This window comes from Budorcas taxicolor, chromosome 15, assembly GCF_023091745.1.
Source record: "Budorcas taxicolor isolate Tak-1 chromosome 15, Takin1.1, whole genome shotgun sequence".
Classification (NCBI taxonomy): domain Eukaryota; kingdom Metazoa; phylum Chordata; class Mammalia; order Artiodactyla; family Bovidae; genus Budorcas; species Budorcas taxicolor.
The window spans coordinates 61,952,486-61,968,158 of record NC_068924.1 but is presented as its reverse complement, the minus strand read 5'-3'; the positions used below and the strand labels follow the sequence as shown (position 1 = coordinate 61,968,158).

At 42.3% G+C, this 15,673-nt stretch overlaps 1 protein-coding gene across 2 annotated transcripts in view; it reads right to left on the bottom strand.

Moving 5' to 3' along the window:
- Window positions 1-5,659, bottom strand: part of HIPK3 (homeodomain interacting protein kinase 3) — an 80,437-nt gene extending 74,778 nt beyond the window's left edge. For both annotated transcript variants that reach the window (XM_052652327.1, XM_052652328.1), the window contains exon 1: window positions 5,537-5,659. The gene's annotated coding sequence lies outside the window, so the exon portion shown is untranslated. The remainder of the gene's footprint in view (window positions 1-5,536) is intronic.
- Window positions 5,660-15,673: the final 10,014 nt, after the last annotated feature.

Below are 15,673 nucleotides of genomic sequence, written 5' to 3'. Positions count from 1 at the left end.
GAGATGCAGATTTAATACTTAGGTTGGGAAGATTCCCTGCATAAGGAAACGACAACCCACTCCTGTATTCCTGCCTGGAAAATCCCATGGAGAGAGAAACCTGGTAGGCTACAGTTCACAGGTCACAAAATAGTTGGACACGACTTAGCGACTAAATAACACAACACATCTCTATTAGGCAATATAAGGCTATTACAATACTAAATTGGCTAGACTTGATGGAAAGATTATCACAAAAATAAAATTCATAGCATATACTTCCTCAAAGCAGAGATTATCATGTCTTACTCTTCATCCATAGACAGTAATTTGCAGTTAATGGGCACTCAAACATGTACTAGATAACTTTCATATACTTATTTATCATTGTTTTACCTATCATAATAAAATTTCATTTATTTGTGATCAGAGTCAATGATCCAGCTACAAAAAAATATTTAAAGCATACTAACTGGATTAAAAACCCAATACTTTTAAACCCAATACTATTCTTATCTAACTTAAAATACAAAACTATAATTAATATACTATAGAGATACCTGTATTGTCTCCACTGAGACTGGCCCAAAACATGTTTTGTTTTGAGAATGTAGTGAAACACAGCATCATAACTATAGGCTATCCAGCACATAACCTCTAATTTTCATTATGGTTTTATGTCACTGTACCCTATTTAATCTCATTAAAAGTTACAATAAATTACAGATTTAAAGTCCTCAGAAGTATTATACTCTAAAAAAAAATGTCTCTAGAAAGTCAGGTTCAATTTTCAATGTTATCAGTCCATCTAACTTATTAACTATGTAAGACTGAGCATTATTTATCTAAAGTAGTATAGTTTACCAGACCTACAAGACTCTTGATGTATTATTAAACAGATAACACACAGTCCATATATACGGTAATGAAATTTTTACGCCTTTAAAATAATTGCTTTATAGGGGAGGAAACATTTTTAAACAAGTTATTTTCTGCAAAGTTTACCTTCTGTTTTTCAAAAACTGTAACATTTTATTTATGAACAATATGCAACAAAGCAGGAAGAAGTTGAAGAGTTTGAAGTTAATATAAATGCTTTTTTAGTAAATTAAATACTTTTTAAAATTTCTAAAATGGATTAATTGGCTAGTCAAATACTAGCCAATTAATTAGCCAAGCTTTATATTTTCTATCAAATCCTAAAGACAATTTCCTTGGTAATCCATGTGTAATCAAATATAATTTATAATAAATGATTACAAAATTTTAAAGGAGGGAGAGAGTGATTCATAGTCTGCTGATTTGATTATTTCAGTATCTATCAAACTTAAAACAATTTTTTTCCAATTACAAAAGGTACTCCAGCATTAATAAGAACTAAAATACATGAAAAAGAACTAAATCTGACCACCCCTGGCAACCTCTTATTTTCAATGTGACCAAAGAGTTATACTAAATAACCAGTTTTTCACAACTTAGACCCTCACTTCCCTAGTGGCTCAGACTGTAAAGAGACTGCCTGCATTGCGGGAGACCCAGGTTCGATTCCCCCTGGAGAAGGAAATGGCAACCCACTCCAGTATTCTTGCCTGGAAAGTCCAATGGATGGAGGAGACTGGCAGAGTACAGTTCATGAGGTCGCAGAATCGGACACAACTGAGCAACTTTACTGCACTTATATCAAGGAAAAGGTACAGTTCAGAGGAGCCAAGTACTATTTTTCCCTATTCCACAAACCTCTACTTCTTTTAGGTGTAACCACCTTTTCATTTAAAAAAACACACACACAAAAAAAGACAAAGCAAGAAAGAAAATGCAACACCAAAAAGTATCTGGAAATCTAATCTTTAAAAGAGATGTTCCTCTTAGAATGTAAAAATGAACCGTGTAACAAAGAAGCCTGTGTTTCGAAAAACCTAAATTCGCGTATTAAGTGCACTTCAGTTTTATTTTTAAGGGTCTCCAAAAGCTAAAAATGTTATTCTTATAAATCAAACTCATCATAATGGCAATATGTTCTGTTCTGGTCACACCTCTAATTTCAAGATAGGCCTGTAACATGTTCTTTTTTTTTAATTGTATACAAAGTTTATCTTCCCTAAATTATACTTTAAGGAAAATAAATTGGGGGCTGGGGAGGATTTAAAAACTGGTCAAGGATGATAAACATATTATTTCACAAGAATGATCATTCGGCAGGTGCCAATGCCATATTCATAATCTTTCCTCCAAGCTACCACAATATTTCATTGCCTTTACAACTAAGAGAACTCTGGTTTGTAGCAACTTGAACATTTAAAACAGATTTCTTATGTCTCTCAAATCCAATGAAACCCACGCCTCACCATCACCCCCACCACAGCCCAGCTTCCTCTGAAGCATCTCCCCTCTCTCTACCTTCCCTTCCCCTCAGTCTCCCTAAGGAGTGAAAAATGCTCACTCAGAAAATTAGATAAATTGTTTGGATCAAAATAAAATGCACTTAAGTTAAAAAAATATTATCTTGGTTTGTTTCATTCCAAGACTTTTGCATTAGAAAAAGACAGCTTTCAAAGAAAAAAAAGACAGCTTTCTTGCCATTAACTACTAAATAAGAAAGACAAAGTAAATCAGCTTAGTGTCGTAACTGTCCACAAACTATAAATGCCACCCTAAAAATACAGTATTTCCAATACTCATCCAGTTCTCTTAATTCCCACAGCAGTGGTGAGATCAGCTCTAGCGCCCTAGCACTCAGTGGTGTGCTTCAGAACCGAGACAACATGTTGCCTTTGTGTAGTCACACATGGCCCAAGTAGCAACTGTGGAGAACAGCCTGATCCGCCAAATTGGTCAAGGTCTAATTCGACAAATATTCAGGTAAAATGTGTAACATACATCCTCCAAATATCTGTTCTGTCTTGACAGTGATTAAGATTTTTAAAAAAGGACAGCTGTGACAAAGCTACAGAAGCAGCACACTAATATTAAACTGTTCTTCCCCCAAATCACTCTTAATTATACCAATCCAACTAAAAGGAGTGGACTTTGGCTAATCCTAAAATCCTCCACTAATTTAAAACTTCTATTCCAAATCTATAGCCCTATATTCAACTTAAATTGTATGCTTTAACGTATTAGACAAATATATATATATATATGCATGTGTGTGTATATATAAACTTTTTAAGCAGCTGAATCCAGAATCAGAAAGGACATTTCAAATAACTCATTTAGACTTACATTCGAATTACACAGAAAAGGTTATACCCACCACAAAGCTTTCAGCAAGTGGGGGAGGTGGGGGGGGCGGACACGAAGGAGAAGGGGGGGGCTCTTTTAAAGTAAAATACACTGATAGGTTCCTTGATTTTTACAAAGTTCTAGGGTTTGTCATCAAAAGTAACTTCCAAGTTAAACATATCACATTGGGAGTCTCAACTTCAGACATTAGGAAACTAGGACAGCTGCAAACACAGAAATTTCACATAGATTTCTTTTGGTACCAACAATATAATCATGCAGTAAAGCATCTTATGTCCTTTAATAGTTAAGAAGCAAAAATAATTCTGGACAGATACTTTAAATGTGGAAAAATTCAAAGGTCCTTAAAACACCCTTAAATCTAAATATTGCCATGATATTTTCATCTCCAAATTCAAACATAAGTAAAGTTACAATGGAAACTATATATTTTTAAAGACTCTGAATTATCTAACCACCAATAATGCAATTCTAATCTACCATATCATCATATTAAGAAAATTAACGTCAAAAGTTACCAGAATAATCATTCTAACATTCAAATGGAAACACTCAAACAAGTATTACATTCAATGGATGTGAAACAGGATTGGGAAACAGCATTTTAGCACTCTGAAATTTACATTTTCTTCATCTGTCCTTCCATAGAGATGCCCTCAATGCTGATATATCAAATATTTAAAACAAAGCTCAATGAAAAAGTTCACTTGACAGCTGCTGCTATTTTAAGGTGCAAGAAAAAAAAAGGGGGGTGGGGCTTTCAATAATCTGCATTCAACAAATACTTATGTGCCCTGCCTTACTAGCTACAGAAACCCACCTCTGTAATTTGCACCTTGTTTTATGATACCCATGACAGAACATCCAAAAAATTAAAATAGTATGATCTGAAGCTTCTTTTCAAGCATGTTTACAAGAAGAATTATTCCATAAAAATCATCCACTTTTATGTGACTCTAAAACTGCATGCCCAGAAGCCAATGACTGGTTTATAAGCAAGATAATGACAAGTTCAATGGAAAAGGTATTATGACAATAAACTAAGACTGGCTCACCAGGTTATGATCTGCTTGCCTAAAATGTATGTTTAGCTACTATAGTCAGCAGTGTCCAAATATAAATCTGAAACATTTAATGGCTGGCTCTGTTCTAGAGTTCAAGCTCATTTTATCTTTCTAAAACATAGTTTTAAGCTAAGGCTCTCCACAAAAAATTTTTAAATATAATCCCTAGAGTATAAAAAATTAAGGAACAAATTAAATTATTCAATTTTTCCCAAAAAAGAAACGCACACAATGAAATATCCAAAATGTCAAATGTATCAGCACATCTTTACCTTTACACAAGTTAAAAACGTTTCAAAAATATGAAAAAAAAATAAACCTCAACCATCGTATTTCACAAACAAGAGTACCCTATACTTCACGAATACACCCGTAACTATACCAAGAAACAGCTTGTTGATTAAAAAGCATGGAAATTTACCTGGTTGGTACATCTCAATTACTCTTAAGTGGCATGAAGGCATGAGGTAACCAACAAAACTATAAAAACCATTTTTTTTAAGAAAACAAAAAGGGTCAGTCTTATTTTGTTTACTTAAATCCTAAGTTTAATCATGACCTATCAAAATCTTATCATGGCTCATTGTATAAAATTAGCACCGCACTTGCAAGCATAAGCAGAATTTAGACTTATCAAACATATGGTGAGGCTTGCCTATCTTCTGAAAAATTGAGAATGCAGGATTAAAATGTTTTTAGTTGGGTAACAAAACTCACCGATCCTGCTTAAAAGTTCTCATCAAAAATTTGATTAAGAGAACCTCTTAAAATTTTAAAGCGCCCAGTAATTAAAACTTGGAAATAAACGGAAACGGTTTAAATATAAATCCTTCATCTTCAGAAGCTACAGCTAACAAGCAAATACCTAAAATAGAAAATAATAATAATAATCACAAAACTACTAAACAGAGGCACAGGCTGGTTTACCAGCTAACTTTTCTGGCCCTAGACCAGAGAGACATCAAAGTTGACAATGGAATCAACCATGAGCTTTGCCTGTAAACTGGACGATAATCTGAAAAACTTCTCTGTTGCTAACAGAAGCTCCTTTTCATGAGAAGCAGCGACTGACAGGTGGAAAAATACATTCTAACAGGGCAGCAAGAGGTTGTGAAAACACGGTTCAAGGACTGAACGTGTTGTGACTGCTCTGTAACAGGTCCAAGGTAATTTACGCACACACCCTTCAGCGTAATTCCTCAAGCAGAGATAAGATTGGGAAACAGCAGGCTTCGCCGAGAGCTACATACCATGTTAAAACAGCCGTCTCCCTCTCGACAGGAAAACAGACATTCTCTCCTCCGAAGTCTTTCCGCGAGTTCTCCCAGCGCCGCGAAGGGAAGCGGGCGGCCGCCACCGTAACGAGAGACGCCGGCAACAGACCTGCCGCGCGGCCGCCACGCCTTCCTCCGGCCGCGGCGGGGGACGCGGAGCGGCGGATCACATTTCTCCTCCCCAACAATCACACGCACTCACGTCCCTCGAGTTGACACCCTCCGGACCCGCCGCCCGACGACGCTGGGGACTGGGCCACAAAGCCAGGGACGCAGCCATCGGCCGCGGCGCTCAAGTTGCGTGCGTGCGTGTGTTTGTGTTTGTTCCCCTTAATGAAAGACAAGAGGTCTCCGTAGTGACGGCCCAGGCTGCGGGGAGGGAAGAGCCCCCCCCACCCCCGCCACCAGTGGGACTAAACAAAACTTCGGTTGCTGGGAAGAGCCGTTGCGCAACCCTGGCAGGGGGCGGCGGGGGCCGCCGGGCCCAGCCCCAGCGCGGCTTCCCGGAGGCTGCGCCACCGCGCGCAGGAACCACGCGCGGCCCCGCGCGTCCGGCGGCCTCGGGCCTGGGGCGCCTCGGCCTCGAGGGAGACGCCTGGCTCCGCCACCCCAAGGGGGCCTGGCGGAAACGCGGAGCACGAGCGCACAGGAGATGCGGATCCGGGTGCGGAACGCGCGACGGGTGCGGACCGCTCAGGGGGCGTCGGGCCCAGGGAGGGTCTGGAGGAGGGGCCCGCTGGCCCTCCGAACGCAGGCGCGGCTGGTGGAGCCGTTCCCCCCGCCACCGCCAACCCCCGCCCCGGGGTGGGGGCGCCCCCTTACCCTAGTCCCTTACCTTCCTAGAGGCCTGCGCTCTCCCCTCTTCGGGCGGCCGCAGCCCTGAGCATGTCCGGGGTGGGTGCGGGGCCGTGCCGGGGACAGGGAGCCAAGCGCTTCAGCAGGCGGCACCACCCAGCCCGGGCTCAGCCCCTCTCCGCGGACGCTGCCATCTTGTCCTGGCGGCTGAGAGGAAACGGCGAAACACCCTCCCCCGACCACTGCTGCTGCTGCTGCTGCTCTGGCTGCTGAGCGCCGGGCCCGTTTCCCTCATCTTCCTTCCCGGGGATTTGGGGTGGGGACGGTTCGGCTGGGGTGAGGGTTGGTGAGAGGCCGGCCGGCCGGCCTCCGATTGCTGGGGGGCCTACGGACGGCGCAGCGTGCGGGGCCCGCGGCGGTTGGGGCCCATTCCTGACGCCCCCGCCGAGACTGGAGGAGAAGGAAGACAGCCCGAGGCGGCGGCGACGGCGGGGCCCGGGGCTCGGCCTCCTCTGGTCGCCGCGCTGCCGGGAGTCGTCACCGAGGCGGCTGCCGCCGGCCGCCCCAGTCTCGGGCCCCTCCTCCGCGCCCGCCGGCCTCGGTCGCCGCCTCCGCAGCGCCACCGCCCGCCCGGCAGCTCTGCGCGCCGAGCCCCGGCGGCCCTGCTCGGGTCGGGCCGCGGCGCCTCCGCAAAGCCCCTCCCCGGGGCCCGCCCGCCCGCAGCCGCGCCCTTGTAGTTCCTAGCCCGCCTGGCGGCCGGTTAGAGCCCGATCCGGAGCTGCCCGACGCCAGCACCCCCTCTACTGTTCTGAGCCTCATTCTTGGGCCCACTCCGCCAAAAATCTATTTTTTAAAAGGTCCTAATGCCAAATAAAAGATGAAGATGCGGAAGCGCATTTTACAGGCCTTTCGAGATCCCGTAATCATAGTTTCTCCTGCCACCCCTTTCGGATCTGTTTCTTGGCGGGTTTTTTTTTTTTTTTTTTTTTAAGATCTAATAAGGAAAGGGGAAATGCTTGAAGTGAACAATCCCAGTCTGAATAGGTTCTTCCCGCTCCGCCATCCCAAAGCGTCAAGAGAATTGTAAAATCAGGTTAAACAACGAGGAAAAGGCCCTCGTGGAAATTCTCCAAAAGCATCGCTACGGTCCGAACCCCCGTAAATAAGAAGTTCACCCACCTCTGCGTTGATAATTCTCCATCAAGGCAGTCAGTTCCTCTCCCAGAAACTAGTTATCTCCCTCTTGGAGACTAGGAAATCAACAGAATGGCCCTTCTAGGATGGTTCCATCCTAGAACCATAGAATTTTATAGATGAAAGAACCTTAAGAGATCCTTGGTCCAAACTCTTTTTAAGTAGGGCAGGGATTCAAAGAAGTTTAAGTGACCTACCCAAGATTATCCAGCCGAGTCCTGGTCTGTACTCCCTCGCTGCTTTTCCTTATTGAACAACTGACCTTATAGGTATCATTCAGAGTTAATCTTTTTAAATGTTCATTTCCTCTGTTTCTTTTTATCCTGAATTAGTGTTTATGAGAACACCTTTCTCTGAAGCGTGGAAGGGCCCTCTCTTTGTTCCCTTCATAATCACTAGGAGGATTGACTCTACCACATAAGGATTTATCCCCAGATGTATGCTCTTGCAGTAACTGAGGCAGGGCAAGGGGAGTGGCAACTTGCAGCCTGACTTAATTCCACACCTTGACTCCCTGCTGCTTTTCCATCTGGGAGAAGAGTATTTTGAAGGATGCCTTTAAAAGAGAAAAGGATAGTATGCCCTGAGGCGGTAGGAAATAACGTTTTGGAAACATTTTTCAAGTTAGGGAGGATAACCCGTTGCAAAGGTTTCCAAAATAGAAAAACAAAACACTGACCGTCTCTCAGATAGCAGCATATTAGCCATTCCTTTTTACTTAGTATTTAGTTACTTTTGATTTTTTTAAAAAAGCAGTAGTCAAAAGAACCAAAAAAGGATAAAAGCATGACTCAAAGGAGAAAGTTACAATAATAGAAAAATCTATCAGTGAAACAAGAAAAATATTCCACTAGAACTTCAAACTTTCACAATTCTTGCAAAACATTTCTCTGGGTCACTGCTAATGGGACGCTTCTATTCTGTCTATTACAGCATTGCTACATCTATGAAGGAAGCTGAAAAGGGGAAAGATTTTTTTTTCCTTTCTAGCCCTGTCGCTGATACTCAGAACACTGTAAGTTCAAGGAGCGGATCCTGTCATTTAAAAAAGAAAAAATGATTGTTTTGTGAATGCCTATTACACTAGCTCATTTATAATAAGTCCTTAGTAAATGTAGCTGAATAAGTAAATGAACACTTAGTTTATATGTATTGTCTCTTAATCTCTTTACCTCGAGTCTCTCCCTCTCTTATCCATTCAGAACACCAACCTCCATATAATTCTTCAAAACCCCTGATTTAGCCAGTTCATGAAATTTGTTTTAGAAAATGGAAAGTGTCTCATAGAATTAAGTTCTTTTTAAAATGCAGACTACTAAATTGTACATGAAAAAAGTTTATGCGTAAAAAGCTTATAGCCAAAAAGTAATCTTTTTGTTCAAAAATATTGCTAAAAATTTTCATTCAAAAGCATCGCTTGCTCCTTGGCAGATAAGCTGTGACAAACCTAGACAAGGTATTAAAAGGCAGAGACATCACTTTGTCAACAAGGGTTCATGTAGTCAAAGCTATTCTTAAAGAGGTGGAAATACCAGACTACCTTACCTGCCTCCTGAGAAACCTGTATGCAGGACAAGAAGCAACAGTAGAACTGGATGTGGAACAACAGACTGGTTCCAAATTGGAAAAGGAGTCAAGGCCGTATGCTGCTTTAACTTCTATGCAGAGTACATCATGTGAAATGCTGGGCTGAATGAAGCACAAGTTGGCATCAAGATTGCAAGAAGAAATATCAACAACCTCAGATATGCAGATGATACCACCCTTAAGGCAGAAGGCAAAGAGGAACTCAAGAGCCTCTTGAAGAAGGTGAAAGAGTGAAAAAAGTGGCCTAAAACTCAACATTCAAAAAATGAAGATCATGGCATCAAGTCCCATTACTTTATGGCAAATAGATGGGGAAACAATGGAAATAGTGACTAGCTCTATTTTCTTGGGCTCCAAAATCACTGTGGACGGTGACTGCAGCCATAAATTAAAAGATGCTTGATACTTGGAAGAAAGGCAATGACAAACCTAGACAGCGTATTTAAAAGCAGAGACATTACTTTGCCTTCAAAGGTCCGTATAGTCAAGTGATAGTTGCTCAGTCATATGGTCAAAGCTGTGGTTTTTCCAGTCATCATGTACAGATGTGAAAGCTGGAAAATAAAAAAGGCTGAGCACCAAAGAATCTATACTTTTGAACTGTGGTGTTGGAGAAGACTCTTGAGAGTCCCTTGTATAGCAAGGAGGTTAAATCAGTCCATCCTAAAGGAAGTCAGTCCTGAATATTCATTGGAAGGACTGACGCTGAAGCTGAAGCTCCAGTACTTTGGCCACCTGACTCGAAGAGCCAGCTCCTTGGAAAAGACCCTGATGCTGGGAAGGATTGAGGGCATGAGGAGAAGGGGGCAACGGAGAATGACATGGTTCGATGGCATCATCGACTCAATGGGCATGAGGAGAAGGGGGCAACGGAGAATGAGATGGTTCGATGGCATCATCGACTCAATGGGCATGAGTTTGAGCAAACTCTGGGATATAGTGAAGGACAGAGAAGCCTGGTGTGCTGCAGTCCGTGAGGTCACAGTCAAACACAACTGAGTGACCAAACTGCTGAGAATACAGTGAGAATACACTATATCTGAGAATACAGTGTGAAAAATGAGACATCATGTGAGCTTATATTCTCCCTAAAAGTTGGCTATCATACTAATAATTAGTAATAATAACAGTCAAAAAGAAAAGTACAGGACACAAAGAGGGGCCAGAACAGGAACCTAATCAAATGTAGGGAAAAGGGCAAGCTATGGAAAGTCTGGTTCATTTATTATCCTCCAGGACTTGATTAGTGGCACTATTGCTAAAGAATCTGCCTGCCCATGCAAGAGACCCAAGAGATGCGAGTTCAGTCCCTGGGTGGGGAAGATCTCCTGAGTGGAGTAGGAAATGGCAACCCGCCCCAGTATTCTTGCCTGGAAGATTCCATGGACAGAGGAGCCTGGCTGGCAGGCTACAGTCCATGAGGCTACTAAGAGTCAGACACAATTGAGTTATTGAACACACAGGACTCAGCTAAATAAAATACTTACTTCCTTGGGGAATCCCCTGGCTTCTCTGACCCAAATTTCCATATATCTTCCTCTGTAGCGTTTTTCTCAATTGCAATTTTATGTTTATTTTCTGAGTGTTTGACTAATGTCTATCTCTTCCACCAGTATGAAAGCTCTGCAAAAGTAGGGAGGACATCTTTTTCTGGTACTCCATTGTATGCTCAGCATCAGGGCAGTGGTGCATAGTAGAGGATCAAGAGGACTAGGTATGTACATATGGATACAGGGCCCAGCGCAAAGTGAAAAGGCAGGACCCCTTGTTCAAAATTATTAAGCATTTCAGGTTGGTGACAAAAGAGCATTAAACCAATCATTGTTGTTCAGTCTCTCAGTTATGTCCTACTCTTTGTGACCTCATGGACTGCAGCACACGGGTCTTCCCTGTCCTTCCCTGTCTCTCGGAGTTAACTTCCTAAGCACAAGACTTTGTGCCAGTACACAGGCTGAATTAAAGTTAAGATCTAAAGGATATAGGAATTAGCCCTAACAGAGAACACTTGAGAGCAGAAGATAAGATTCAGGCAAAAGTCATAGAAAACAAATGTGGTAGAGAGTAGAAATTTGAGAAACTGATTGTTTTTAGTCAGAGTGAGGATAAATCAGAAGCAGATAAGAGTAGAGGGAGAAGCAAGATCCAGATTAGCATCTACGGCTTCATTCTGCTGGCAAAAGAAACTGCTGAAGGATTTAACAGAGACACAGGCCTTCCCTGATAACTCAGTTGGTAAAGAATCCACCTGCAATGCAGGAGACCCCGGATTGATTCCTGGGTCGGGAAGATCTACTGGAGGAGGGATGGGCTACCCGCTCCAGTGTTCTGTCCTGGAGAATTCCATGGACTGTATAGTTTGTGGGGTCACAAAGAGTCAGACACGACTGAGTGACTTTCACTTTCAGCATGATCAAAAAAGCCATTGGCTTTCCGTGTCAAATCCATCTGTTTCATTCACTTCTTTGCTTTTTTTCTGTGTTTTTCAAATTTTCCTTCCAGTCTCATTCAGATTAAAAGCTAAAAAACCTTGCAGTGGACCTAAAATGGTCTATAAAGCTCACAAGGAGCTCGCCTCCCACTTTCTCTCACTCCAGCCCCAGTTTCACAGAGACTCCAGTCACTGTCCCTCCTCAGCTATCTGGATCACACTCTGTCCGCACCTCCTTTTCAGAGCCTTAGTCAAATTTACATTGTCAGTGAAGCCTCCCTCAACAATAACCTATCTACACACATAACCCCCCCCCCATTTTTATCCTTATTTTTATCCTTAGGTCTCAGCATCATCTAAGATACTATTTTGTAGGATTCTCTGCCTCTCCCAATGCCCCATGCCCTGAACCCCAACCCAGACAGGAAGCTTCCTGAGGGCAAGAATTTTTGTTTGTTTTGTTGGCTGCATTGTTCCCAAAGCCTAGATCATTGTCTGGCATACAAAAGTAATGTAATCGATACCTGTAAAATGAACAAATGAGTTTTCTGTATAAGCAGCATGAATCACTCCATAAACTCAGACTGCCAACTGTCACAGTTGTTCAAAACACCCAAATGTGAAATCCAAGACCTCTCTCTTTCTTTATCTTAGGTCTTTACCCAACCCCTAGACCCCAAAATCACTCATCAAAAGGAGAACAACCTTCCCAGGTGGCGCAGCAGTGGGTAAAGAATCTGCCTGCAATGCAGGAGACACAGGAGACATGGCTTCGATCCCTGGGTGGGGAAGAGCCTCAGAAAGAGGAAATGGCAGCCCACTCCAGTATTCCTGCATGGAAAATTTTATGGACAGAGGAGCCTGGTGAGCTACAGTCCAAGGGGTCACAAAGAGTCGGACACACACACAAAGAACAGTCCTCCTCCCACTTACCTTGTGTTCATCTCTGCCCTTTTTCCTCACTTACCTCCTATAGGTTTCAAAATGGCCTTAGGGAATGAGGCTGACCCTTCTCCAAAAGAAAAATCTTGGAATTTTGTCAGAGCTCGAGTCATCAACCCACATTCCCTTCCTCAAAGAAATTGGAGATTTGTTCCTGTTATTGTCGACTTCCTCCAGACCCTAGGTTTCCAGTCCTGCCTTTGTGGGATGTGGGGGGAGGAGCACTTAGTCCACTAGAAAGTGGACTCTAAGCAGAGAGGTTCAGCAGGGAGCCTCTGTCTCCTCCTTCCTGGGAGCTCCCAGCCGCTTTATGCAAATAATCTACTTTCCCTCTAGATATCAGCTTTGTGCACCTGGGCCTCAGGGAGGGGCGGGTAGGATGAAAAAAATGTTCAGGAGTGTCTCAATACTACCTACATTTGCATGGACTGAAGGGCCCACTCGAGTAACTCTTTGTAGCCTAGAGATCTGTTTCCTTTCTCTCTAAAAAAAAAAAAAAAAGTGGTTCTCACTAACTGTAGATCAAAATAATCTCATCTTAATCTGGAACTTCACAAATCTCATCTTAATTCAGGAGCTTGGTACTACAGTCAGCACAAAAATCTCATAAAATTCATCCTTGAAAATTACAAAAATTGCCCCTAATGTATAATGGCAAAAACTGTAAAAATAACGTGCCATGGATTTTAAGGATTCTTCAATCAAGTAGATGCCATTTGAGTGTCAGGTGAATGAGTGTGTCCATCATCCTGGAGGAAGAAATTCAAGATTTAACAGAAGAACTGTAACAAACAGAGTGATTGCTGGACTCCATCCTAATATGATGAAACTGGAAAAGCCTACAGTTTATAATCATCATTAATATTCTTAAGTGCTCTAAGAGGTGAAACACATGAAACGTTTACTTTATGACTGCTTACAAGTAGCACATCATTAATATGTACATATTATTGTACAGGATTATATACACAGAGAAATGTGTATTATACCTTGCATGCATGCCTGTTCAGTTGCTCAGTTGTGTCCAACTCTTTGTTACCCCATGAACCATAACCTGCCAGGCTCCTCCGTCCATGGGATTTCCCTGGGCAAGAATACTGGAATGGGTTGCCATTCCCTTCTCCTGGGGATCTTCCTGATGTGGGGATCGAACCCAGGTCTCCTGCAGGTGGATTCTTTACCATCTGAGCCCCCAGGGGAGACCCTGTTTCTGTTTTCACAGATAGGCTCATTGTGTCATATTTTAGATTCCACATGTAAGTGATATTATATGTAGTTTGTCTTTCTCTTTCTGACTGGCTTCACTTAGTGTGACAATCTCTAGTGGCATTCTCCTTCAGGTTTGAGTGAATCCATTGCATCAGCTCCTAGAGAGAAAAGGGCTGCCAGCACCCACACTGTTTACGTTTTCCATTCTCTCCAGAGCTTCTGGAGTTTAATTCTCGGAAGTTAAATGTACTGATGATGCAATTTAACAGAGTAGCATAGTTTTTATATTAGAAAAGAGATGTTTAAACTGAGGAAACGCAAAGAAGGCAAATAAACCACTGATCTTGTTTTGATTTTGACATTTCCTTATTCAACAAGCATTTTGACTGTGTCACCTACTAAAACTGCTTATATTTCTTAATTTGGCTGTTGAAGGACATTACATTTGGATTCCATAAAACCTTTCCATCCATTTTTCCTATATGCCCTGTGATCCCACCAAACTGTGCTTTCCTCTTTCCCCAGTGATAACCTTTTATTTCTCCATGCTCATCTGGGTGCCCTCTCATCATTAAAATCCCATCCTTCCTTCAAAGTTAAATGTTCATGCCTCCAAAAAGCTTTGATTGAACATACCATTCTTAAGTGACATATATGCTCCCCACAAATATTTTTCAAATCCTACCACTTGTCAGACACTGTTCTGAATGCTTTTATTTAATTACTCAAGGATAACTGTTACTGTCTTCATTTTATAGATGAGGAAATGGAATCACAGAGAGATGAAAAAGCTTGTCCAAAGTTAACACGGTAAATAATGGAGCTGGATTTGTAATTAAGCTATCTGGCCTTAAACATCTACCCCAATCACAGATTTTTCACTAAATGCATTCTTGAAAATGTCTTTATAAAGCATGTAGGAATAAAAGAAATTGTAATTTACTTTGGGAAAAGTTCAAATTGAGAACTGTGTTCCTGACAAGTCTCAGCATCAAACCATGGCTATGACAAACATTAAACTCCTTAAAAAAGTAGAGTTTTATAATTCCCTAAAATGATACATGGAGAAGAGTGACCCAAGCTCATCATGGCCCACATTCTCCTTTCACAGATGAGAGAACAGAGATGAGATTCAGGTAGGTGAGAACAGAGGCTCAGGTAGGTTTCATCCCTTACCCAAGACCATCCGCATTCAGTCCTCTTCCCTCAGTCATCCCAACTGATTCATCAGAATGACTTTATTCCCAGAACAGGAACCCTTGACTTATCCTTAAATTCCTTCTTTCCGCTTTTAATACCTGAACTAGTGAAACAGCCCAGTTCCTCCACACTCAATATTGACTACCTGACTCCAGAATAGAGATTACCCACCCTTCCTTTTTGAGCTCACCGTTGCCATAGTGGAATATGTGAGGAAGTATGCCACAAACATCCAGGAGAATCTGTGGGAATGCCGATCATGCATAGCCAGGTAAACAATTGCAATAAAAACTCGTGTGCTAATCCATGTTCCTCTGAGTTAGGGAAATTTCAGGCATTTAAGGAGACAGTCTGTTGGTCAGGGTCTGTCCTCGTACCATGTCACAGCCTACTCTACGCATGTGTCAGTCTGGCTCTTCTAGGGGACAAGAAATAGCGAACTGCTCTCCCAGGGCACTGGCATGGAAAATGAAGGGGGACAACTCAAGGACAGCTGTGCCTTTAACACTTTTCAGCAGTGAGTCTAGGTAAGGTTGTGTATGAATTGGTACTCTCCTTTTTTCCTTGGTGCTTTTCTCCTACTTACTTGTGATGCTCCTTATATTACATTCGCCTACACACCTGGACTTCCCATTCCTCTCTTCAAAGATACTCCCTACAAACTGCAGATTATGCTCTGGCTGCCAAAATTGCCCCCCTGTCACAATCCTATTCCCCTCCAGCGGCCAGAGATCTCTACCATCAAAATTACTTCTTTC